Below are 24,879 nucleotides of genomic sequence, written 5' to 3'. Positions count from 1 at the left end.
TTGATGTTTTTAAACAAGATTGAGTTACCCAAGCATGAAATAGCTGAAACAATTTTCTTAACAGCTGAAAAACACTTGGCTAACTCAAAAATAGCTGAATCAATTTTCCTCAAACTTTCCAATGCAGTGCACCTTTGGACTAACACTCCACCTGCTAAATTTCTTCCCCTTTACATGCTTCTTTGCTTTTACCTAGTAACTAACAAGAAAATAAAAGTATTAAAGGTCCAATCCTGCACGTACACAAGTACATGATTAAAATTACTAATATAATATTGAGTCAATGTTAGCTGAGTCAAACCCTAAGAATGTTTGTACCATTTCAAGTTCGTTACAGTGTTGTATTGATACTATAGCTCATAAATATGGAACAGGATGAAGTCCGCTATATTTTATAAGGCTGTAACTTTTCATAGGGTTCCCACATTACTCTTAGTAACACTCCAGGGCAAATCTAGTTGGCTGAATTTTTCAGAGATTGCTTTCTGAATTTGCTCATGGCTGCTATTTCACATCAGCTGTGCATGTAAATTGGAAATGTTTTTATAAGAACAAATCATGTGACATGTATGAATCAAAATGGAAGACATTTTTGCATGCAATCCTGCTCTCAAATGAACAAAATGCTCACAAGTGAGACAATAGCATTCACCTTTTTTCAGTCCTATGGAAAGTTTTAATACACAGCCTGTCAAGCTTTCTTCCAAATCAGCGCAGGTATCATGCCCAGTTTATGCTCATAACCGTGATAACTGTACTATGTCCCCTTCATCTAAAAAACACAGTCATCCACTCTCTATAGATTCAGTGGTGTAAAACATGCATAGACTCTTACAGCTTAATTAATCAATGCTGGAGCTTTAAGTGTATTAGGCATTTATTAAAGTCAGAATATATGGTTTATTAAAATCAGAATGTATGGATTATTATGTAAGAGTTTAATTTGGAGGTCACTGTTTTGCTTTCCCTGTATTCCTCAACAGTTTCCTCCACCTTCTAAGAATGAAATAAGTGCTTTAGTAATCATGTAAAAGCACATCTGTTGTTCTCAAAGCATACAGCTAACATTAAAAACCTCTAATCAGACATAAATATGCAAATTTTTCTTGACTGCCAGTGCTGCTCTTTCTGTAGTTTGGTCAAACACAGAATGTCCACCAAACTGGATTACATGCTGTACATCAGTACAGTATGAAATAAAACAGTCCTTATACACATAAAAAGAAAAATTCCAGTTACACTGTCTTCAGTACTGAGTTTGTCTTCATAATTTTCATTAGCTCTCCCCTGGTGTTTTTTTCATAGGTAAACCATTGTGACACATTTTGTTCTGAATGTCTGTCCTCCATTTGCGTGCCTAAACTATGCCTAACTCAGATGGCCAAATCTCATGTAAACTCCATACCCCTAGCCAGTGCATCTCTGTGTAGGCAATCCAAGCTTTATATTGAGATCTGTACTGCTACGATTCCCATAACCACGTGAATTTCTTCTACAGATTTAGCACTGTGAAAATCTCCTAGAGATTGAAGAGAAGTTGAGAAGCTACAGTTCCACTGATTCTTCTACAAAATAAAATTGAAAACAAAAAGCAAACTATTACAGTACACTTTATATTATTGCCCTTCACAGTTCTCCTGTAATTGATAAACGTCCAGCATAGACAAAGACTTATTCTGTTCTCCCCCAAGCAAAGGTTTATGCTTAATGTGCAAGGGAAGCTGTTGAATGTCTAAGACAAAATAAATTTGACTGTAATCCCCTGTGTGATTTAATTCAGAAGGACATAATTTCACTTAGGTGATGCATTTGCTTAAAATGAGTATTATCACTTCGCATCTTACAAGATCCATAATAAATTCAGATCACTTTAACATTCATGGAATCTGTTTGGTACACTCTTGTTGGTAGTTCTTTTGTTTGTTTTTTTGTTTTTGTTTGTTTAACTTATTCCTATGGGAAAGTTTCCCAGATTTATTAACTGGATTTGTGCACTTTTCTCTATAATCCTGCAAACATTCCTCTTAAGAAACTGAGATTTAATATGTCCTGCAAGGTCAAGATGTAGTTTTTGTGTGCCCAATAACCTGAAATAAATTTATGATCAGCTTCAACAGACTAGAATGCACTATTTTCAGTTAGCAAAAAAAATCACAGAAAGGCCTTCACTATGTCATTTCACATAATTCCATATCAACTACTTTCTTTTATTGGCAGCTCCAATAGAATGACTGTTAAGCCTCAAAAAAAACATTTACTTCTCAGTCTAAAGCCTATTTTCTTTCAAGCACTGGGTCCATTAGAGAATCAAGTCACAGTTGCTTAAAAAACTCTGCTGAATTTATCAGAAATTTCGACAGCAATGGTTCAGTCTGAAAGGCATCAAAAAATTTGGAGTATTGCTATTTCATGCAAATTTGAGATCTGCAACCATAATCTTCATTTAGCATTACTGGGTGTTTTCTTGTTTATGAAACTGTATTTCTTGAATGAAAACATCAAATCAAAGAAAATTTCATGTTAAACTCATTCATAGTGTCATAGCTGTCTGAAAAGAGTTGTATTGTAAACAGACAATTTTAAAGCTGCATTTAATGAAATAAGATTGTTGTCAGTTTATTGTTTATAGCAAACTCAGAGACTTAAAGTAATGGTACTGGAAGGGATCTGAATGGATTTCCTAGACAGGATCAATTAGGACTATGACATTCTCAACTGATGCATGCGTGAATTGTTCTATAAACCATTCTGGAGGTGCTACAATTCCCCAGTAATCTGTTCAGTGCTGCTCTTACTACTGGGAAGCCTTACTTTCAAATTTAAATTACCCTTCCTGAAAATGAAGTCCATTATATCCCCGTGTAGTGGGTTTACGTGGCAAGGTTTTGGTAGCAGAGGGCCATAGGGGTGGCTTCTGTGAGAAGGATCTAGAAGCTGCCCCATGTTTGGTAAGGGCCCCACTGCTGACCAGAGCTGGGCCAATAAGCGATGTTGTTTTGCGCCTCTGTGAGAGCATATTTAAGACAGGGAAAAAAAAAAAAAAAAAAAAAAAAAAAAAAAAAAAAAAAAAAAAAAAAAACCTTGTGCCACACAGCAGCTGGGAGAGTGAGAGGAGTGAGGAACAGCCTTGCAGGCACTAAGGTCAGTGAAGAAGGAGGGGGAGAGGTGCTCCAGGTGCCGGAGCAGAAGTCCCCTGCGGCCTGTGGTGAGGACCATGGTGAAGCAGGCTGTCCCCCTGCAGCCCATGGAGTACCACAGTGGAGCAGGGTTCCACGCTGCAGCCCATGGAGGAGACCACACAGGAGCAGGTGACCTGGCAGGAGCTGCTGCCTGTGGGGGATCCAGGTTGGAGCAGTTTGCTCCTGAGGGATGGACCCCGTGGTACGGACCCATATCTGGAGCAGTTCTTGAAGAGCTGCTTCCTGTGAGCAGCCCACGTCGGATCAGTTCAGCAAGGACTGCATCCTGTGGGAGGGACCCCACAGCACAGGGGATGAGAGTGATCGAGAAGGAGCAGTGGAGAACAAGCGCTATAGACTGAGCATAACCCCCATTCCCCTGTTCCCCTGCGCCGCACGGGGGGAGGAGGTGGAAGAGGGTGGATGGGGGGGGGGAAGGTGCTTTTAGTTTCTTTCCTTTGTTTCTCGCTTCTCTAGCTTGTTAGTAATACGCAATAAATCTTACTATCTCCCTATGCTGAGTCTGTTTTGCCCGTCACAATAATTACTGCATGATCTCCCTGTCCTTATCTCAACCCTTGAGCCCTTTTCATCGTATTTTCTCCCCATTCCTCTTTGAGGAGGGGGAGTGAGAGAGTGGTTGTGGTGGAGCTCAGCCGCCCACCCGAGTAAAACCACCACACCCTGTAATTTCTTTATGCAGACTACTCTCTTAAGTGTCTATGTGTGTATTTGAAAACTATTAGGGTCTTCGCTCTCTGAACATCTTCGGACAAAACCCTTTCCTTCTTTCTTCCTTGGTCATATCTGCATGCCTCTGATCTCTCCCATAATGTGTCCAGTTTGACCAACTCCTGTTGGAATATCAGTGTTTAAACCGAACACAGTCTTTCATCTAAAGTTTAATGGGCTTGAATCAAAGAACTATGTCACACATTTTGTAAGCCGTATTTCAGTTTGCAAATCTTTTTCAGAACATGAAATAATCTGAAAATGCTCTTTAAATCCTTGATAATTTTTCCTTTTATGCAGATCTGCTACAAAGAAGCACATCTTCCTAGTCAGTATGCATTGGGTTTTGTGCAACTAATTATTCCTATGTGAAGCACTGTGCATTTATTCAACAATATCCATTTTTGAATACTATACCCTGGTTTGACAGTCCCACTTCCATTCTTGGGCCTGTCCTGTAACATACCAACAGTACTATGTTATCTGAAAATTTAACAAGCGTATCTTCTATTCTTCCATGAAAGTTTTTAATGAAAATCATATTAGAGCCAAGGCAGACCCCTATCACTGCAAAAATAATTTGAACAAAAAATCTAGTTCTCACGTAGCCTTAGAATTAGAAAGCTACTCTCTTCAGGTAGTGAGGGAGAGAAGATAAACTTAGAGTAATCTCGGCATACACAGGTGGGTTTCTCATCAAACAAAGACCAAATAATTTAAAAGCATCAGGAAGAAGCATAAGATCATCACATGATATGTTGCTTGTCCCATTTTTCTCAGTATTCCTACTGCATAATAACAAAGCCTGATAAAGTATATCCCAAAGCAGATCTTGTATGATGGTGAGTCAGTCAGTGTTATATTCATTATTGGACTGAAATTACTTGAAACAGAACGTACTTTTGAAGAAAGCAAAAAGAATACGAAAAGGAAATGAATGATTCAGTATATTATCTCCTCAGGCTGTAATATACAAAGCTGGCAGCTTCAGCTTTACAAGCACTTTAATTTCAAGAGACAAAGGTCTCATTTCTATTATTATTCCACTCACTAAAATTTACATTTTAACCAAGAAAGACCCTCTATGCCAACTGATGTCAGGAGCGACCAATTTATATCCATTAAAAAAAAAAAAAAAAAAAAAAAACAACAGTTGAAATGCTAGCCCAGCTCAAGTCAATGGCAACTTTAGTCTCAATTCCAGCAGAGTACACACAGAGGATTTGGTGTTCTGTGTTACACAATTTGACCAATCACATTCTGCTTTTCTGCTAACTTCAGTTAATCTTCTAGTGAGTACATAGAGGTAGAGCTGCACAAAAACATATAAGTATACCGCTCATCCATTAACATGCAGTACATGATTATTTTCAGACCTTCCTCCCTAACAGCTTGGTTCTTATCAGCTTTCTCATATCAGTATCTTTTTTCTTAAAGTATACAGTGATTTAAATAGGACCTCTGGTGGCATAAGGTAAATATGATAGGACAACATTTAGCATGAGTGACAATACCTGAAAGTTTTGTCCCACAGTTTCCCTGAAACCCTGAGAAACAGAAAGAGAAAACACAGTGCAGCCCTTAGCAATATCAAAAAATGTACAAATCTTTTCAGTTTTTCTGGGCAAGAAGATGCTGTCCAGGCTACATATATTAAATTAGGGTACCTAAATTGGTTAGAGGGTGAAATCCTGTTAGTGGAGAGGGAAGAAATTGTAGGTCTCTAGTGAGATTTTTGTTTTTTCTGTACAGAAGGTCATAATAAGGTCACCTCATCCTGCTAAGCGCCAAAGTGTGAAGATGCTACAGATCAATGGGAACTTTCTCCATTTTCATATCAGGAATCAATAGTTACACAGTCTACATGACATTATAGAACCACAAATGCAGATTTTGTGAAAATCACCTTAAAGTTATGGAAGTTTTTGCAGCTTTCCTACATTTTAGTCACAAATTCTTCTCTAGTTCATGCAAACTGTTATCGCTTCCTTCTTCACCAGAGATGGGGACCTTCCCACTTCCATTCCAGTCTCCTGCTATAACTGTGAGACCACAGATTTACACATACTAAAATGCTTCTCCTTAGAAATACCCCTATGAAACAGAGAAGATCTTTAATTGACTTTTTACAGATGAAAATTGAGAACAAAGCTGAAAACATTGACTTTGTATCCACAAAGAAAATCCTCCCTTGCCCTTTGGAGTATACACTAAATCTATGTCATGTACAGCCTCCGACATGAGTGCCTTTCTTTCATCATTCACGTAGGATAAAAGCACACTCACTGGTGTGCATCTGCAATTCTCTATGTGTTCAGAAAAAGCCATCTCCTGAAAGTAGGATTTGGCTCTTTAAATCTCTTAATCTGTCTCCCTTTCAGCTGAAGGTATATGGTGACAAGGTTGCAAGTAAAGGATGAAATCTGGTATTTCAGTTTTGTGATGAAAAAGCCATTCCAAAGGTTAGTAGAGGGCTTAAATGAGTCTGTAAAGCAAACATAAGCTTCCGGGATAGTGCAAAGCTGTGTCATGTGTAGGGGAGCTCCAGGAAGCAAGACTCTTTCTTGAACTCAGTAGAAATTAGAAGAAGCATCCATTTCCCTCTTCCTAATTCTGCATTATTGCACTTGGTGTAGCTATGCTTCTCTCAGCCTCTCCTGACACTGTTTGGTAGGCCTGTAATTCATGAAAATAAAGTACTACTCCAGCAAATGGCAAAAATACAGCCATGTTCCAGTAGTGTGGAAAGGGTCCTGTATAAAACCAGAGATTTGGGTATGCATTCTGGCCATTGTCAAAAGCTAAGAGTTAAGAAATAAATATGAATGTGAAGCTTGCACTGAAAGTATTCTAAACACTGAGGTCTTTTGAAATCTAGTTCCAGGTGTAACTAATATAGTTCAAGGCAGGCCAGCCTAATAAATTGATGCCTGAGGAATTTTTGTGATGTAATTAATCATTTGGTTCCATCTGTGGCTAAAACACAGCATGGTATCAGCATAATACAAACACTTGCACTGTTACTCTGGACATCCACTCATTTTCAATCTTGCAGGTGCCTAACAAGGATCATAGGAGCCTGGCTAAATAAACTTCAATAAAAGTATTGCATTAAAATACTAACAGGACATAAAATCCTCAGCGTTTTTCCTAACCAAATTATAATACACCATGTTTACATTTTATGCATTTGTGATAACTGGCCTGAGAAGCACAGAAGTAAAATGAGCTTCTCATGTACAGTATATTGAAGAAGTTTGCATTATTTATAACAATGGGCCTACCTATACTGTGCATACAAATCTGGTTTTGTTCAGTTTTCTCTTTTTCATAGAGAGACCTGGATGTTGGTTTAAAACATTTTCTCAGTAGTTCTATAAAATTGTTAATCACTTCAATATACAAAGTTATGTTTGTAAACTTCATACATAAGTAAAACTTTTTCATATTTGCACAAGCACAGCTATTTATTTTATAAGCTGTCTGGGGAGGGAACTATCTCTTGTATGTGTTTATACAATGGTTAGAACAATGCGTTGTGGAATAAAAGCACCAGAATAATAATCATATTTATAATAATAGGTCAAGACTTGCATTAACTTTTGTGTGTGGCTGATCAGTTCTCAATGTCTTTAAAAGATAAGACCACTTTTATAACAGTACACAGACACACAAATAAAATAAAATAAAGTAAATAAAATAAAATAAAATAAAATAAAATCTGGTTGCTATATTTAAAAGTGATGCTCCCAGTCATACACAGTTTATGACTCAGTTATGACCTGGATTTTCAAGAGTCTAAATAAGTCATGCTTCTTAATCCCATCACATTTCAATAGATTTGTGTGCTTAAATCTTGTGTGCAGAGGAGGTATACTATGCAGGTTTGAAAAGCAAGAAGTCTAGCTGTCTTCACTATGATCTAAATGCACTATAACTAACTAGGTAAGCTGCAGACATGAAATCTGAAATATTGCTTACTTTTATGACTAAGCAGGCTACTCAGCAAGGGATACTGGGATCTCACTTATATCAGCCAGAGAAAATGTGTCTCACAGAGAAGAAAGTATTAGCTGAGAAACATTCAAATACAGAATCCAAAGTAGACAGCCTAATATATGAATTGAATAGAGGAAGTCAGCAATGATTAGCTTTGAGTGCTAAATGTTTCAGCATTTAAGTAAAGTAAATAACTAATCACAAAATGCTGGATATGCAGGTAATATAAGGCTGATAACTAAGAGGCTAGCATGTGATCAGATATATAAAACAGTGGAAGGTGCCAGTACAGCAGCTTGTGTTCACTTGCCTTGGCTTTCTGGACACCTAGACTTTACTCAGACAACATCTAACCTCTAGTTCATAGATCTATGCTTACTTACCCCCAGTCTCAAGTGTAGTCCTACACCTCATCTTAGATTATCTACCTTCTGGGGCTTGGGAGATGGCCCCATTCTGCTAATTACCAGTACCTGCTCTAGGCATGTCTTTTGGGGCACCTGCATCCTATACCAATCAGGGTTATACAGCAGTACCAACCAGGGGAGTTGGACTAGGTGATCTCCAGATGTCCCTTCCAACCTCAAACATTCTGTGATTCTGTGATTCTGTGTTTAGGTTTAAGGTAAATGCCTAAGGGTAGTAGCAGTAGAACTCAGAAACAAGAGACTGCAAGTGCTAGAAATGCACATTATATATGTATATATGCAAATAATTTATATATAAAAAGAATAACTAGAAAAAGAATAACATTCTTATAAACACATTATCTGGTTAACAGTATTAGAATGTCTCAGTTGAGATAAACTCAGAATCCGACTTTTATAATAAACATAACTCCAACTGTAGATAAACTTCTGTTTCTTTCTCTTAATACAGTAGTCCAACTAGTATTGCTTTAGTGCAAAACAAATGAAGAATCAATGGAGCGGCTGCCCTCTTTGCTATTAAAAGACTCCTGGGTTTCACCTTGCTCCCCTTTGTATCACATATTTCTGGCAAGAAAGCTTTGTAATCTAGCTCCAGCCAACTCATCCCAGCCCATGCTACCTAATTCACATTTTTGAAAGCTTTTGATTTTTTTTTTTAATATTCCACATAGCATCCATCATGAAAATGATGACGAGTTTGTGAGGGCAGGGTGGTGAACCCGCAGCCTCACTATATCAATTCAATCTACATTTGATAGAAACCAGAACCTTTTGGAGTACATTACCAGAAAGACTCTAGGCACAAGAATAAAGTACTTTTCCAGACAGACCTTAGAGGGCAGGCACCCTTCCTTCACTTTCCTCAAACCTTGTTTTCCAGCTGAGTCTATCCAGAATCTCTGAGACAAACACTACTGCTAAGGACGAATTTCCTACAGTATTATATGCCCTGTGTCACAAATACTTCCTGTCATCAATTTACCACCACTTTTCACTGCTCCCTTTCTCTATTTATTTATTCCTCCTGTCTGTTTCAAAAAGAGGAGAAACTTAGAGAATGAACTGGAACATACTTTGGCATCTTTTTTTAATATTGTTTTTATTGCTAGAAAAAAATGGCTAGGAAAAGCATGATGACATGGAAAAGCAGTGCGTTTTTCAGTGACTTCCAGCACCACTAAGGCATCTTTGTTCTAATAATGCTGAAAGCAATTGACCATGAAAACATAACACAAATCTTGTACTCAAGGAGAATTCATTGTTTTAGTAAACAAGTTATGCACAGAGATGTAGATCCTGTGGAAGTTATATTAGTGTAAGATATGAGTCCACAGCAAAACATGAAGAATGATTAGAGAACTATGACTTTATTTCCACTGCCTTCCACAATCTAACTTCAGTAATTCAACAGCAGAAAGAGTTGCTTCAAATTATTAAGAGTCTTTCAAAAATTAACATAAGAACATTTTTATCCTTGTTTTCTGCGTTGTATTTAGCTTCTCACATAAATCCCACTGGGGTCTGCATTTGTGGAACCCCTGGATCTATACTGATAAATTCTATTTTGATTAGTCTAAAAAATTAAGCTAGGCGCTGGCAGGAAATCATGTATTCTCCAAATAATAGTCTCCCACTACACATCTGCAGAGTGCAGTGCAACTAAGTCATAAAGACCTAGATACAGTAGTTTTCGTTTGTTTGTTTTTTAACTGAAGGAAAATTTTAATTGATAGATGCATCTTAAGTGGAGTGTGGGAAGTGCAAGACTCATGGGAAATATGTGGTTTTGAATAATCATTGACTCCTGAAAGATTTGAACACCACACAACTTCTGCTATAGAAAAATGTTTTCTAAATCCTAAGGCCTTTGCTCCCACTGCATACTTTTCATTCAATCACAGCACAGGTTATGGACATAAAGAGATAAAAAAGTGAAGGATGTGGGCTGAGTCAGATACAAAGTCAGAACCAAAGAAACCAATGTCTGCATCAGCTCAGGGACAATATCAGTAGACGTCTAGAATTAAATAGCAATCTGGAATCAAGAAAATCAAGAGTCAAGGCAGAGGCATATAGTCTAAGATTCATTTCAACCAGCTGGTAGCAATTTATATTTTCACTCATATCATGCCACTCCCAGTCAGGCTTCTGCCAACCTAAAGCTGGTCTTGCTGTTCAGGTAACTGTCAAGGGAACACTTGCTGCCAACCTTTAGGGTAGCCACAAAGCAATCACAGAAACAAAGCTTTCTATGAGGACCACCAGTGGATATAAGCTGCATTTCTTTGTTTTATCTTTTGTTGCCCATACTGTCATTTATTTGGAATGCCTGTCAAGGCAATTTGAGGGAATGCTCTCTTCAACAAGGGAACAATATCTCTGAGGCCCCTAGCACTCAGTGCCCTCCAGAGTGCTCCTTTATTCAGTATAGATGTCACCCAGATGCATCCCTATCTGAAGAGCTGTAAATTAGCCCTGCAACATGAGTCAAATTTCCCTCATTTATGGAGCCTGTCTTCAAAATTTCCATTGGACAAATGGAACAAAGATCTTTCACACTTTATTTTGATAGCCTTTCACATTTGTAATTTGATGGCACCACTCTAGCAAAGACCCATTATCCAGAGGATGCTTGTGTATTTATCTTTGTGTTGCAATTTTTGCAGCATTTCCCAAAATCTACACCAACAGAAGTAGATTGCTTCCTGAAGAATTATAGGAAGACTAGAAAACTATGCAAGATAAAGGTTAAAAATTCTGAAGGAGGCGTATTAGAAAGCCAGGCAATTTGAGCCAAGTGAGGATGAAATAAGACAGTCCTGCCTTAGAAATGAAGTGTTTCAAAAGTCATCACCTGACGGATGATGACGTTCTTTCTGAGAAGATGGAGGAAAAGGAAAAAGACAGAAGGAAGGAAAAAACTATTGCGTTCTTCCTCTGCAGATACCACAAAAGAGGACAATGGCAAGTCAATTGATACTTTTCAGGTGTCCATAGCCATGCACCAACATGACCATCATTAATGAACATCTTTTCACCAGTGTGCCTGGAGTCATCACATGGCTAAGCAGGGCACATACCTGACAAGGCAGATCCCCACTCCCATCCTCACGGGAGTGCTTTGACCAGGATGCTTTTAACAGCCAATTCAGCACTGTGTTTATGTTCTCTGTCAATTACTACAGGAAACCTGACATAAGCAGCTGTCTGAAGGGGATGTGTTTAATCTCAGCAGAATCTGAGAGATTCCAGATGATCACATAAAAAGAAAAAAAGAAAAAAAGAAAAAAAGAAAAAGAAAAAGAAAAAGAAAAAGAAAAAGAAAAAGAAAAAGAAAAATAAAAAGAAAAAGAAGAAGAAGAATAAGAAGAAGAAGAAGAAGAAAAAGGAAAAGGAAAAGGAAAAGGAAAAGGAAAAGGAAAAGGAAAAGGAAAAGGAAAAGAAAAAGAAAAAGAAAAAAAGAAAAAGAAAAAGAAAAAGAAAAAGAAAAAGAAAAAGAAAAAGAAAAAGAAAAAGAAAAAGAAAAAGAAAAAGAAAAAGAAAAAGAAAAAGAAAAAGAAAAAGAAAGAAAACAAAAACAAAAACAAAAAAAGAAAAAGAAAAAGAAAAAGAAAAAGAAAAAGAAAAAGAAAAAGAAAAAGAAAAAGAAAAAGAAAAAGAAAAAGAAAAAGAAAAAGAAAAAGAAAAAGAAAAAAAAAAAAAGTCCTGTATGAGAATATTTTTTAACTGTGATTTCCAGATAATGTGGTCTGGGTCCTCTAAGAACTGCTGCCCTTCCTGCACAAACCCTCTCCTGGTTTCTAATTTCCTCATGCAGCAGGCAGTCTCTGGAGTGCTGCTAAATATGCCCTAGATTTCAGGGCTTACCCATAACCTGCAAAACCTTTCTCCATACTCAATATAGCTTGTTTGCAAGCACTCTCAGTAAATAGTTTTCAACACTCAGCAACAGAAAAATGTTTATGCACTTAATAGTGTGCATTTGTTTGGGATCTCATTGTATACTAGGAGGGCCCACAGCTCTATCAGTCCTTTCTTTCATTCACAGTAGTCCTCACAGGAAACAAGTATCAAACTGTCATAACTTTTACATCCTAGAAAAGACAGATTCTCAAGGGAAAATGGTGTATACCTGGAAGAGATTGTAAAGAGAATACAGGCTGGAACATCGGGGCCTGACTCTGGGACATGTGTAGTCATGAAGAAGTAGAAGTGTTGGCTGACTGTGAAGAGACTTACTTCACCTTTAGTCTGAACTGAATGGCACTAAAGTCTGTTGTCCTATTCCTTGTCCTTGGTCATGAACAGCAGATGAAGCATGAACCTGCAAGGGTAGGGAAAAGTGTGAAGATGTTAACACATATGATGGTGACTTAACCTTGTAATGTATGTCTTCCTACAAGCACAGGCCCAGGATATGACTAAGCAGTGGGTCTATGTCCTTGACTAGTATGTTGCGGTTGTTTTTCTGAGAGGGGCAGAGAAGCTGAAAACTCTGACTGAGAAATGAGTTAGTTCTTCATAGTCTGGAAGAGAAAGATCATAAATAGGTTCCTGTCTTAAGAGTTTTGAGGTCAGGCAAAGACATAAGTGCAAGTCTCAGTACTTGGATAGAAGAGCAACATTCTTGTTTGGCAGGTATATCAAATATGGACATGTTCTTCTGGGCCTTAACAAAAACTCTCTGAATCCTTCATTGTCCCACAAATATACGGTAAAGTGAAAAATGGGTAACACTCAGCAGTGATCTCCATGCCAATGTCAAACCAGACAAATAAGCAGGGTCAGATGATCTTGCGTCATCTAAGGGTCCACATAGGAAAAACATGGTTATCACAGTAAGACTACAGCATCACGACTGAAGAGGATAATCAGATAACCACCAGAAATGGTGATAGGTAATCTCACATGATCCCCGTCAATTACAAGTGGTAGAAACAAAGAGGAAGCCTGTCTCAGGATTCAGATATCAGAACCGTAAATTATAGAGATAACATAATCATAATATTGGTGTGATATGAATCATTCCTGAAGAAGGAAGGAATTATATTCTTCTGATTATAGTAATGGTGTTCCCTGTTGAATGTTCTGGTACTGTCCTGGATGCCTCATATGCCAAGAGCACAGATATACCAGCCAGTGTATTTACATATCATGCCACTAATTAAAATGACTTGTCATCAGTGACTTGTGACACTACAATGACTTGGCAGCATATTTTCTGTGCTACAGTTTGATAAGAGATTGACATAATTAACTTCCAGAAGGCAGTATCTATAAGCTGAGATAAGCTGGGGCACCAGTGGTACCAACAGGATAACCGGCTAAGAATCATAGAATCACAGAATCATAGAATGGTTTGTGTTGGAAGGGACCTTAAAGATCATCTAACTCCAGCCCCCCTGCCATGGGCAGGGACACCTCCCACCAGACCAGGCTGCCCAAAGCCCCATCCAGTCTGGCCTTAAACACTTCCAGGGATGGGGCATCCACAGCTTCTCTGGGCAACGTGTTCCAGTGCCTCACCACCCTCTGAGTGAAGAATTTCTTCTTAACCTCCAATATAAATCTCCCCTCTTTTAGTTTAAAGCTATTATTCCTTGCCCTATCACTACAACCCCTGACAAAGAGTCTCTCCCCAGCTTTCCTGTAGGCCACTTTTAAGTACTGGAAGGCTGCTATAAGTTTTTTCTCTGGAGCCTTCTCTTCTCCAGGCTGAACAACCCCAACTCCCTCAGCCTTTCTTCATAGGAGAGGTGCTCCAGACCCTTGACCATCTTCCTCACCCTCCTCTGGACTCTTTCTAATACTTCTATATCCTTCTTGTGCTTGAGGCCCCAGAGCTAATGCAGCACCACAGGTGGGCTCTCACAAGAGCAGAGCAGAAGGGGAGAATCTTCTCCCTCACCCTGCTGGCCACTCTTCTTTTGAGGCAGCCCAGGACACAGTTGGCTTTCTGGGCTGCAAGCACACTTTGCCAACTCATGTCGAGCTTCTCATCAACAAACACTCCTGAGTCCTTCTCATCAGATTTCAATACATTCTCCACCCAGCCTTTATTTGTGCTTGGTCTTGGCAGTGTATTAAAAGCAGTTCAGCATAGCTGTGCCTGGAGCCATCCATCACAGTTCTGAGATGAGATCTCATCACCTGGTGCCATGCCATTAACAGGGCTAAGAGAAAAACAAGAAGCATCAGTAGGTGAGAACCTGAGAGCAGAGCTGCACAGTTGATCAGTGTTATGAATGGTACAGAGAGATCCATGGCAAGGTGACTCACAAAGGAGCTTTACCAGGAGTTTTGTAGAGCTTGAGAGATGGGAGTTGATGACTGGATAGGATTACTGCCTTTTTAAGAAACTATATGATCTTCAACCTGGAAGTGCTCCAGCTAAGGGAATTCTCCTTAAGCATTATATGGAAGAGTCATGTAGACTTTACAGATTAGTGTAGACATAAGCAAGTACTGCCTTCTGTTTTAAAATAATGCTGTAGGCTATTTACAACACATTTTTGTGTTTGCCAATAAATTCTTCAGTAATCCATCCTCAAATTGTCTAAAACTGGGTGCCCTTTCTTCAGGGCTCTTTATGCAATGACCAGAATGTTTGACTTTTCTGTTTAACAGAAATGTTTGTTAACAAGACAGAAATTCTTTTTTGTGTTTTAGAGTGGCCATAAAGTAAAGGTGAAGGACAAAACTGTTGCAGTACCTTTCTGACTGCTTCTCTAGTAGGATGATGATAACATAACAAATCATGGACAATTCCATGCTTTAAAAAAAAAAAAAAAAAAAAAAAAACAGTATCATGTGAGTTATGGAGAGAGTTAGCCAAAGGATAACAGGAAGATTTGAGAAAACAGAAAAGAAGGAATTTCAGGGATTTGCCAGAAATTCTGAGACACCTCCCTGCAATACAACATTTGCAAGAGACCATTTGTGCCTGCAGAAGGGAAATATTCCTTAAAATTCAGCATCTAGGGCTGTCAGGCTCATTTCTGATGCCTGTAGCTCAACAACAGACATTCGCCAACCTCCCAGTTCCTGCAGATGGTACCTTCATATACTGTTTTATTTCTAAAGGTCTACCACTCACATAAGTTTAGTGACAAAGTCAAAATTCATTCAGCAAAGCAATCTTCTCCAAGTCTTCTCTTCTCCCTATCTTTAATTTCTTATTCAATAGAAATGCAGTTTCATTTGAACCATCACTCACACCACTCTTGTCTTTGGGAATTGGATATTGAAATACAACTATAAAATGACACATTATCCAAGAGTTCTTTGCTCTTCAGATAATTTCTTAGGTAATTAGAACATTTTCATGGCACTCATAATTGAACTGCGAGAAATATTAATCTTTTCTCCATTCCACTATGCCCATGATCTTCTGAATGTTTTAGGTTTGGATAACAATGACACATAAAATCCCATTTATTGTTTAGTGTAAGAGACCATCCCAGTACCAAATTCTATGTCTAAATTCTTTTACCTTTTACTGTTAGGAGGGAAGAATTATATTAACCACTTTTTGCCTGTGAAAATGTCTCCCTTTCTTTAGTTCTAAGTTTGTTTTTTCTCTTCAATATGATTACAAAAACAAAAACAAACATACAAAATAGAGCACTAAGAAATTAATCTGATTTTAAGGAACTAGAAATTCATCTAAAAGAAGGTTAGATGAAGTTCTAAAATTTTGTAGAATTGGAAGAAGGCAGACTTCTGGCTTTTTTTTTTTTATCTTGGACAGCATAAATAATGTTCTATTTACATAAAATCTTGCTATAACCCAAGGATTACTGAAGTTTTGTTTCTGTATTTAGGGCATAAAGTATGACAGAGAACATTTTGCAGACTGAATTCCAAACTACATTCCTGTACCTACCCCTTCATTTTAGTGTGTACTTGACCTTATTTGTCTCAGTCATATGTAGATCATTTTGACCAACATCCCTACATTTTTTTTACCCAAAAAACTTGTCATCATTGTTGGCATACTTTATGTGTGACTCTCTCAGTTTTTCCTTTCTGTCCCCCAGTGTCAAGGGGAATGATGTCATGAGCACAACAGCTGTCCTTTCCTATCTGTAATTCAGAAATGGATAATATTCTGTTTCCTAAAAAATAGTTCAGTGTTGACTGATTGCCAGGGCCTGTGAAACAGTCAGAGAGTTTTGCCTTTGCATGTTCCAATGGGACTCTGATGATTTCCACAGTGTCAGCCTTGTGAAACATCCTACCCCAGCCCAGTCTGCAGGAAATGGAGACTAAAATGACCTACCAGCTTCTTGGTGTTTTCTTACTAGGTAGGTTGAAACACTGATGGTTTGGTTTTTATGGATAGTAGACTTTGAATCCGAATTCCTCACCTCCATTTTTAGTACTAGAATGATGTGATGATGTCAACCAGAGATTTGGTTATGTACTTTGCATTTTGTTTTGCACTCAGACCTCTGGGAAAGACGTATGTCAGAAACAGGGTGATGAATGCCCAGCCTATACCTGGTAGCATCTGGGGATGATTTTCTTTTATTTTAAAATTTGAAGACATTCTTTTTCTATGCAGAATCACTTTTGTTATATTTTACTGTGGGCAAGCCTGTTTGGAGGTGGGGGAAGACTTTGCTAACAGATTGGGAATTTTTTAGATTTAGTCTTTCTGTGTAATAACTTACATAATTTACAATTTCTAAAGCAGAGTTAGAAAGTAGGCAAAAAAATGTATGCATATATTTAGTATCTTTGAGACCAAGGACTCTGCAGTTAAGCCCACATTCAAGAACAAGCACAAAGTAGGCTTTTTTGACATTTTATTGCATTTCATTGTTCTGTGCCTAATTGAATCATGCAGGTCTCAAAATCACCATGCGAAAATGAGTTCATTAACATTATCCACAACCACAGTTCAACATTCTAGAAGAAAACGTTAGACCACATTAGTCTCTCACAGTGAGTGACAGTCTTTCCAAAACAGAGATAAGTCAGGAAGTTAGAGCAAGGCAAGGAAAATTTTATGCTCTCACTGCTTTTGCCATTACATCTTTCAGAAACAAGACTTTCCCACAGAAAATGGTAGCATGCTGAAAAATAGCTAGTAGTTCATATAAATATATATGTAAAAATTGCAAGAAAAGTAAAACCTGGAATAAGACCTCACAGAAATAAGTGCCTAGGCACAACTATAATTTCAAACAGATGAGGAACTAGCATTTTAAAAAGCTATATTGAATCACAGCCTGAGTTATCATGTGAATTGGATGGAAACGTACTCCATATTTTGGAGGGCTTTGAACAAACTTAGACACAGTTCATAAGCTGCCTTACTTAGGTGTTAAAAATTGTTATTCCACATCTGTGTTTCTCCCAAAGGAAACAGCAAAGTCAATGGCCTTCTTGTATTTTTTTCCCAGATGACTGAGACAACAGAGAAAGATTTTAAAGGATATAGCACTTATTTTGTGTTTTTATCTCCTTAAATGAGCAGCTAAAATTGGTATAAAATGACCTATCCCTTTTCCCTGTGTTTATAACACTTGTTTATAAAATGATGCCAAATTGACTGCCCTTGAACAACATTATTTCCATACAAGTGAAAAAAAGTAAATCATAGGCAGCAGTAGTGAAAGATTCTAGAGGTCTTCATCAAAACACTATTATATTGACATAAAGGAATGATTTAAAAGGATGGAGACATAATATGTTCTCCAGACCAGCTGCAAGTACTTTTTTTTTTTCCTGTTATGATGTTTTTCTTTTAATCATCAGGCTAATATCAAACATTTCAGAAAATATAGTATGCTTAAGTTACTTGTGACTTGAACAGAATTAATAGCTGTAGCTGAGGCCAGGTCTAGATGAGGATAATAACTTATGTCTTCAAATGTTTCAGCACCAGTTTAGCTAACCTCATTTAAAATAAAACTTTACACTCAGTATTCCCTTACACTGAAGGCAAGCAGCAGTAAGGACATGCTGGCTAGCAGTTTTCAGTTCTTAATACCCCACTAAGTTTTGCAGCCCCGATTCAGCAAAAGAGACATTAAAAAAAAAAAAAAGTCTGGAAGAGCTAGCGTTTCTCACTGACTGCTCAAAACTTCTTTCTGATGCCATTAGGAAAATTGGAAAGGGAAAAGAAGCCTTCACTCCTTTGAAGTAAAGAAATGCAAAGCAAGGTAATTTTGAATTGTACATTATATAAATTTATCCTTTAGTGGAATTTTTATTAGTTGCAACACTGACCCTGTGACAGTGTCTGTGCAAGTCTATATATATTATCACCATCCTCAAACTTCATATATATTTGCGTACATATATATAAAAAAATGGACTGCAGCCTCAAGTATTTCAAGAAAACACAAAGAATTCCCATACCTACATAAACAAACATGGCTATGTCATAAATGCTTGTATGGTTGAAGGGTACAAATTATTTCTGTACCATAACTCCCATTGCAAACAGCTGACCACTTAATCTTTTTACTCTTTTCTTCAGCATATAGCCTAAAAGCATCACAGAGACTCCCAAGCAGATGGCAGAAGTATTCCAGAAGAGGTACTCTGCTGTCTTTTGTTTTGTTTTGTTTTGTTTTGTTTTGTTTTTCCCCCCAAAAAAATAATAACATGTTAAGCCATATTTTATTATCACAAGAGAATTAAATATTTCCATTTTAAGCAGATGCTGCACCTTCTCTGTTTACAGTCCTCTATTGGTGTAAGCCACCCAACTAGTTAAACACCAGCTACAATTCTCTTTACAAGTGCTAGTGAAAATAATTAAACCTAATGAAAGCAATTGGTCTACAAGTTGAGAATGTTCTCTTTTCCATTTTTGAATATAGGTATAATGTTACTGACCCTTGGTGATGGCAAGGCAGTCAAACACTGTGCTAATATATAAATTAAACAAGACTTGAGCTCTGGATTAAAAATCTTAAATCCCAATTCTGAGTCAATACCACACACCTGCCAATTTTCTATTTCTGGCATAAAAGCTTACTATTTCCTCTTAAACTTTTATTGTAAGATATGAAATCAGTACTATGTAGAAGTTAAATCTTTTCACTTGACTGCAGTCCCTTCAAGATTAAATTATGTTAATTTAACACAAAAAAGTTACTCACTTAAAAAGAGCAATATATCCTAATAATTTTTAAGAGTTTAGGACTGGATTTTCCAACTCTATTTGAGGCATATTATTAAGTAGTTGAGTAGGGAAAATGCGTGTGTGGAACTTTGTATTCTGTTCAGCACGGCAATGTGACTCTCTCCTGTATTAATACAGGGAACCCCAAAGTCTCAATCAGGAAAAAATATATAATCTTTCTTTATGAATTTGGATATACTATAGACTTTTGCAATAAAATAGTTTTCTGTTGTATCAGTGACTTTTCAAAATTACTATTGTTGGATACTTCTTGGTTAAATACTACTAATAATATGATATTTCATTTGCATTTAATTTAAGGAAGCTTTCAGTTTAAATTGCAATGAAAAGAAATTCCATAATTTGATTCACCCTAGTTCTCGTAAAACAAGGCACCTTTTGCATATGTTTAAATCGGTTCTCACCCTGGCACCAGATGGGATGCGCCTCTCTCAGAGGGGTAAGGATTTTTGGTCAGGAGTTGGCAGGGCTGATAGATAGGGCTTTAAACTAGAGTAGAAGGGGGAAGGGGATAAAACCAGGCACGATGAGCTAAGGGATGGTGCGCTAGAATCAGAGGGACTGTGTGCTAGTGAGGTCCTTCGGTTGGCTCCACAAGGTGCTGCGTGTGGGGAGGCCCATTTGAAGTGCTTCTACACAAACTCACGCAGTATGAGGAATAAAATGGATGAGCTACAAGTCTTGGCCCAGTCCCGCAGCTACGACGTCATTGGCATAAGCGAAACCTGGTGGGATGAGTCCTGTGGCTGGTGTGTTGCAACAGATGGTTACAGGCTCTTCAGGAGGGACAGGCAGGGTAGGCGAGGTGGCAGGGTAGCAATGTGTGTGAAGCATGGGCTGGACTGTGTGGAACTTCGAGTTGGCGATGGCAAAGTTGAGAGCCTCTGGGTAAGGATTAAGGGACGAACAAATAAAGGGGATGTCATTGTGGGAGTCTATTACAGACCACCTGGCTAGGACGACAATGTCAATGAATTATACTTTGCAGAACTAAGAGATGCCTCGAGATCAAATCCCCTTGTCCTATGGAATCCCCTAATGGGGGATTTCAACTTGCCAAATGTCAACTGGGATCACCACACAGCTGACACGAGCAAGTCCAGGAGGTTCATAAAGCACCTAGATGATAACTTCTTGGTGCAGGTGCTAAGAGAGCCAACTAGAAAAGGTGCCCTCCTAGATCTGTTGCTGGAGAACAGAAAGGGTCTTGTGGGAGACATGGCAATTTGCGGCCGTCTTGGTCATAGTGACCATGAAGTGGTTGAGTTTAGAATTTATGGTGACAGAAGGAAAACTGCCACCAAAACTTCAGCCCTGGATATGGGGAAAGCAGACTTCAGGCTGCTCAGGGAACTAGTCAGCAAGGTCAGACACAGACACAGACACAGATTTTCTAGGTTGGAAGAGACCTCAAGATCATCGAGTCCAACCTCCGACCTAACACTAAGCACTCCACTAAACCATATCGCTAAGATAGGTCCCCTGGGAAAATGCTTTTGAAGGCATTGGCGTCCATCAGTGCTGGTCAATCTTTAAGCACTGCCTCCTAAAAGCACAAGATCAGGCGATTCCAAAATATCGGAAGTCAGGCAGGCGGGGCAGGAGGCCGGCCTGGCTGACCAGGGATCTTCTACTGGAGCTTAGGCGAAAAAAGAAAGTGTACGGCTGCTGGAAGGAGGGTCAGGCGACGAGGAAGGAATACAGGGATGCTGTTCGTGTATGTAGGGAGAAAATTCGTGTGGCCAAAGCCCAACTAGAGTTGAAGCTGGCCATGTCTGTGGGAGACAATAAAAAAGGTTTTTTTAGATATGTGAGCAGAAAAAGGAGAACCAAAGAAAACATAGGTCCGCTACTAGATGGGGAGAGTCTCCTCACAGACGATGACATAGGCAAAGCAGAGACATTTAACGCCTTCTTCGCCTCTGTCTTCAACACTGATGATGGGCTTCGGGACCCAGGGTACCCTGAGCTGGAGGACCATGATGGTGGGAATGACAAACTCCCAACCAACCCTGAACGTGTGCGGGATTTGCTGCTCCACCTGGATCCGTACAAGTCCATGGGTCCAGATGGAATTCATCCCAGGGTGCTTAAAGAGCTGGCTGATGTCATCGCGGGACCTCTCTCAAATGTTCTTCAATGATCTTGGGAATCTGGAGAGGTCCCATTGGACTGGAAGCTGGCAAATGTTGTGCCAGTTTTCAAGAAGGGTAAGAAAGAAGACCCTAGCAATTACAGGCCTGTCAGTCTCACGTCAGTGCCTGGTCAAATTATGGAGGGGATGATCCTTGAAGTTATTGAAGCGCATCTGGGGGACAGTGCAGTCATTGATCCCAGCCAACATGGGTTCATGAGGGGTAGGTCCTGCCTAACAAATTTGATTTCTTTTTATGATAAGATCACCCATCTAGTCGATCAAGGGAAACCAGCCGATGTAATATATTTGGATTTCAGCAAAGCTTTTGACATGGTTTCCCGTAGGATCATACTGGACAAAATGTCCAGCATACAACTTAACAAAAACATCATACGATGGGTGAGCAATTGGCTGACGGGCAGGGCTCAAAGGGTTGTGGTAAATGGGGCCACATCCGGCTGGCGGATGGTCACTAGTGGGGTCCCTCAAGGCTCCATTTTAGGGCCAGTCCTCTTCAATGTTTTTATAAACGATTTGGATGTAGGACTAGAAGGTGTTTTGAGCAAATTTGCCGACGACACCAAACTTGGAGGAGTTGTGGACTCGGATGAGGGTGGAAAGGCCTTGCAGAGAGATCTGGACAGATTGGAGAGCTGGGCGATCACCAACCACATGAAGTTTAACAAAAGCAAGTGCCGGGTCCTGCACCTGGGACAGGGCAACCCTGGCTATACGTACAAACTGGGCGACGAGACACTGGAGAGCAGCCCCGCAGAGAGGGATCTGGGGGTTGTGGTTGACAGCAAGTTGAATATGAGCCAGCAGTGTGCCCTGGCAGCCAGGAGGGCCAACCGTATCCTGGGGTGCATCAAGCACGACATTGCTAGTCAATCGAGGGAAGTGATTGTCCCGCTCTACTCTGCGCTGGTGCAGCCTCACCTCGAGTACCGTGTGCAGTTCTGGGCACCACAGTACAAAAAGGACATTAAACTGTTGGAGAGTGTCCAGAGGAGGGCGACGAAGATGGTGAAGGGCCTAGAGGGGAAAACATACGAGGAGCGGCTGAGGTCACTGGTCCTGTTCAGCCTGGAGAAGAGGAGGCTGAGGGGAGACCTCATCGCAGCCTACAACTTCCTCGCGAGGGGGAGTGGGGAGGCAGGTGACCTATTCTCCATTATCACCAGTGATAGGACCCGTGGGAACGGTGTTAAGCTGAGGCAGGGGAAGTTTAGGCTGGACATCAGGAAGAGGTTCTTCACCGAGAGGGTGGTTTCACACTGGAACAGGCTCCCCAGTGAAGTAGTCACTGCACCATGCCTGTCTGAATTTAAGAAGAGAGTGGACTGTGCACTTAGTCACACGGTCTAAACTTTTGGGTAGACTTGTGCGGTGCCAGGAGTTGGACTTGATGATCCTTATGGGTCCCTTCCAACTCGGGATATTCTATGATTCTGTGATAAATAAATAAATAAATACATTAATAAAATCCTCAGAACAAAGAAAATCCAGGCTGATGGCACTAATCGATTTCTTTGGAATGAGTGATTGTGTAATGCAGCTAGCTGCTAGGAAAGAATCAAGCCTAAAAAAAAAAAAAAAAAAAAAAAAAAAAAAAAAGCCATGTGCTTTACTTACAAAAGCTGATTTATGGGAGCAACTTTCCAAGTCTCTCATTGCTGTGTAACATTCCAGGCATATCAGAAAAAATCAGCATCTGTGCTGCCTGATGTTTTTTGCTGGTTCGACACATCTTAATGTGTTCTGTGTCTGTGATGGAACATTGGAACATCAGAGGAACATTGCTCCAAGGAGCATCAGGGAATGGATACCTCAGGGTAAACACAGTAGCGGGACAGATGGAAAGAAAATTGTGAAAATCTAAAAGAGTGGGAATGGTTTAGCATGTTCTTCTGAAGATCAGACCACAATTATGCAGGTGTTGCATTATAACCCATGTAATGTGTGTTTTGGGGTTACTCTTTTAACATACTTTCCATCATGAGCTGCAGTAAAAAACCTCAGACCCTGGACAAATGTTTATTCCAGTGCTGTTTGTTAAAGACTTTCCATTTAATAGCTTTCATACTTAATGTTCAGATTCTTTTTCTCTGCAGATATTTATTTAGAAATTCCAGAATTATTCTCTTTGCTTATCTTAACAGGTCTTATACTGTTGACCAGGAATGCTTATTGTAGTTCTTTACATAATATGACAAGTATGCAGTATAGCATCGTTACAGAAAGTAAGTGCCCTGTGTAAGGGACTGTTATTTTTTAAGGGACTGTTATTTTTCAAGGGACTGTGTGTTTCCACTGTTGTAGAAGAAGAACAGAGATGGGAATTGCCACAGGATATTTCCAAGATTCTGAAAGCTACTCCACTGCTTCTATCAAGATCTTTAACCATAATAATTCAAAGTTGTTCTCTCTGTGCTTCAGTTAATAGTGTTCTGTGATCTGATGACTGTATTTCAAAAGAAAACAATGGAACTCATACTAATTATTAAGATTAATGTACAATTTTTTTCCTGATTTATACCTCACAGTTACTCAGTGCTGGGTTAAGTTATAAAGTTATAAATAAGGTGGTGATTACTTCTTTGGTCGTGAAAGAAATGCCACAAACAAATATGTCATATCTTATAGGCAAGCACATTATGGCGTTTGATTTCACAGAACTGAGTGAGCATACTTAATGTTTATAGTATACTAAGTTTCTTTTAGCATTCTAAGTATAATATCCACAATGTAAGGCTCAACTTGTATGTAAAAGCCCTATTAAAAAACTGTCATGTCACTGGGACAGCAAATGGAGTGACCAGGAAACCATATACATTTGATTTAGCTAGTTCTAACTGAATAATATATATGTATAAGCTGAATAAAAATAAGAGGAAATAAATAAAAATATATGAAACAGGTGTTTTTAGACTTATTTGATGCCCTGGATATGACTATTCATGTGAGAGGATTAAGTTTTCCAAGAAAAATTTCTGGGAACTTTCTCATAATTCTAGATAAACAGTAAATAAGGAATACATTTAAACAGTTATGAATCCGTGGAGAAAAGCAGGGAAAATATTGTGTAAATGATAAGCAACTGGGAAGAAGGAAGCCAGAGCAACCATTTTCATAACACATCAGGTCCTATGGCTAGTTGGTCATATCAAACAAAAAGAGACACCTGGGTGAGGAAGGAGGGGAAAAAGGAATCACTTAAGAAAGCAATCTCGTAAT

The 24,879-nt window shown here is 38.9% G+C and overlaps 1 long non-coding RNA gene across 1 annotated transcript; it reads left to right on the top strand.

Annotated features, from left to right (window-relative positions):
• Positions 1-18,467: 18,467 nt before the first annotated feature.
• LOC121067840 lies at positions 18,468-24,139 on the top strand. Its single transcript, XR_005818479.1, has 3 exons — positions 18,468-18,513; positions 18,834-18,893; positions 23,805-24,139. It is a non-coding gene; the product is annotated as an uncharacterized LOC121067840 (long non-coding RNA).
• The last annotated feature ends 740 nt before the right edge of the window (positions 24,140-24,879 follow it).

This window comes from Cygnus olor, chromosome 3, assembly GCF_009769625.2.
Source record: "Cygnus olor isolate bCygOlo1 chromosome 3, bCygOlo1.pri.v2, whole genome shotgun sequence".
In the NCBI taxonomy this organism is placed as follows: Eukaryota; Metazoa; Chordata; class Aves; order Anseriformes; family Anatidae; genus Cygnus; species Cygnus olor.
This window is presented reverse-complemented; position numbering and strand designations above follow the sequence as displayed.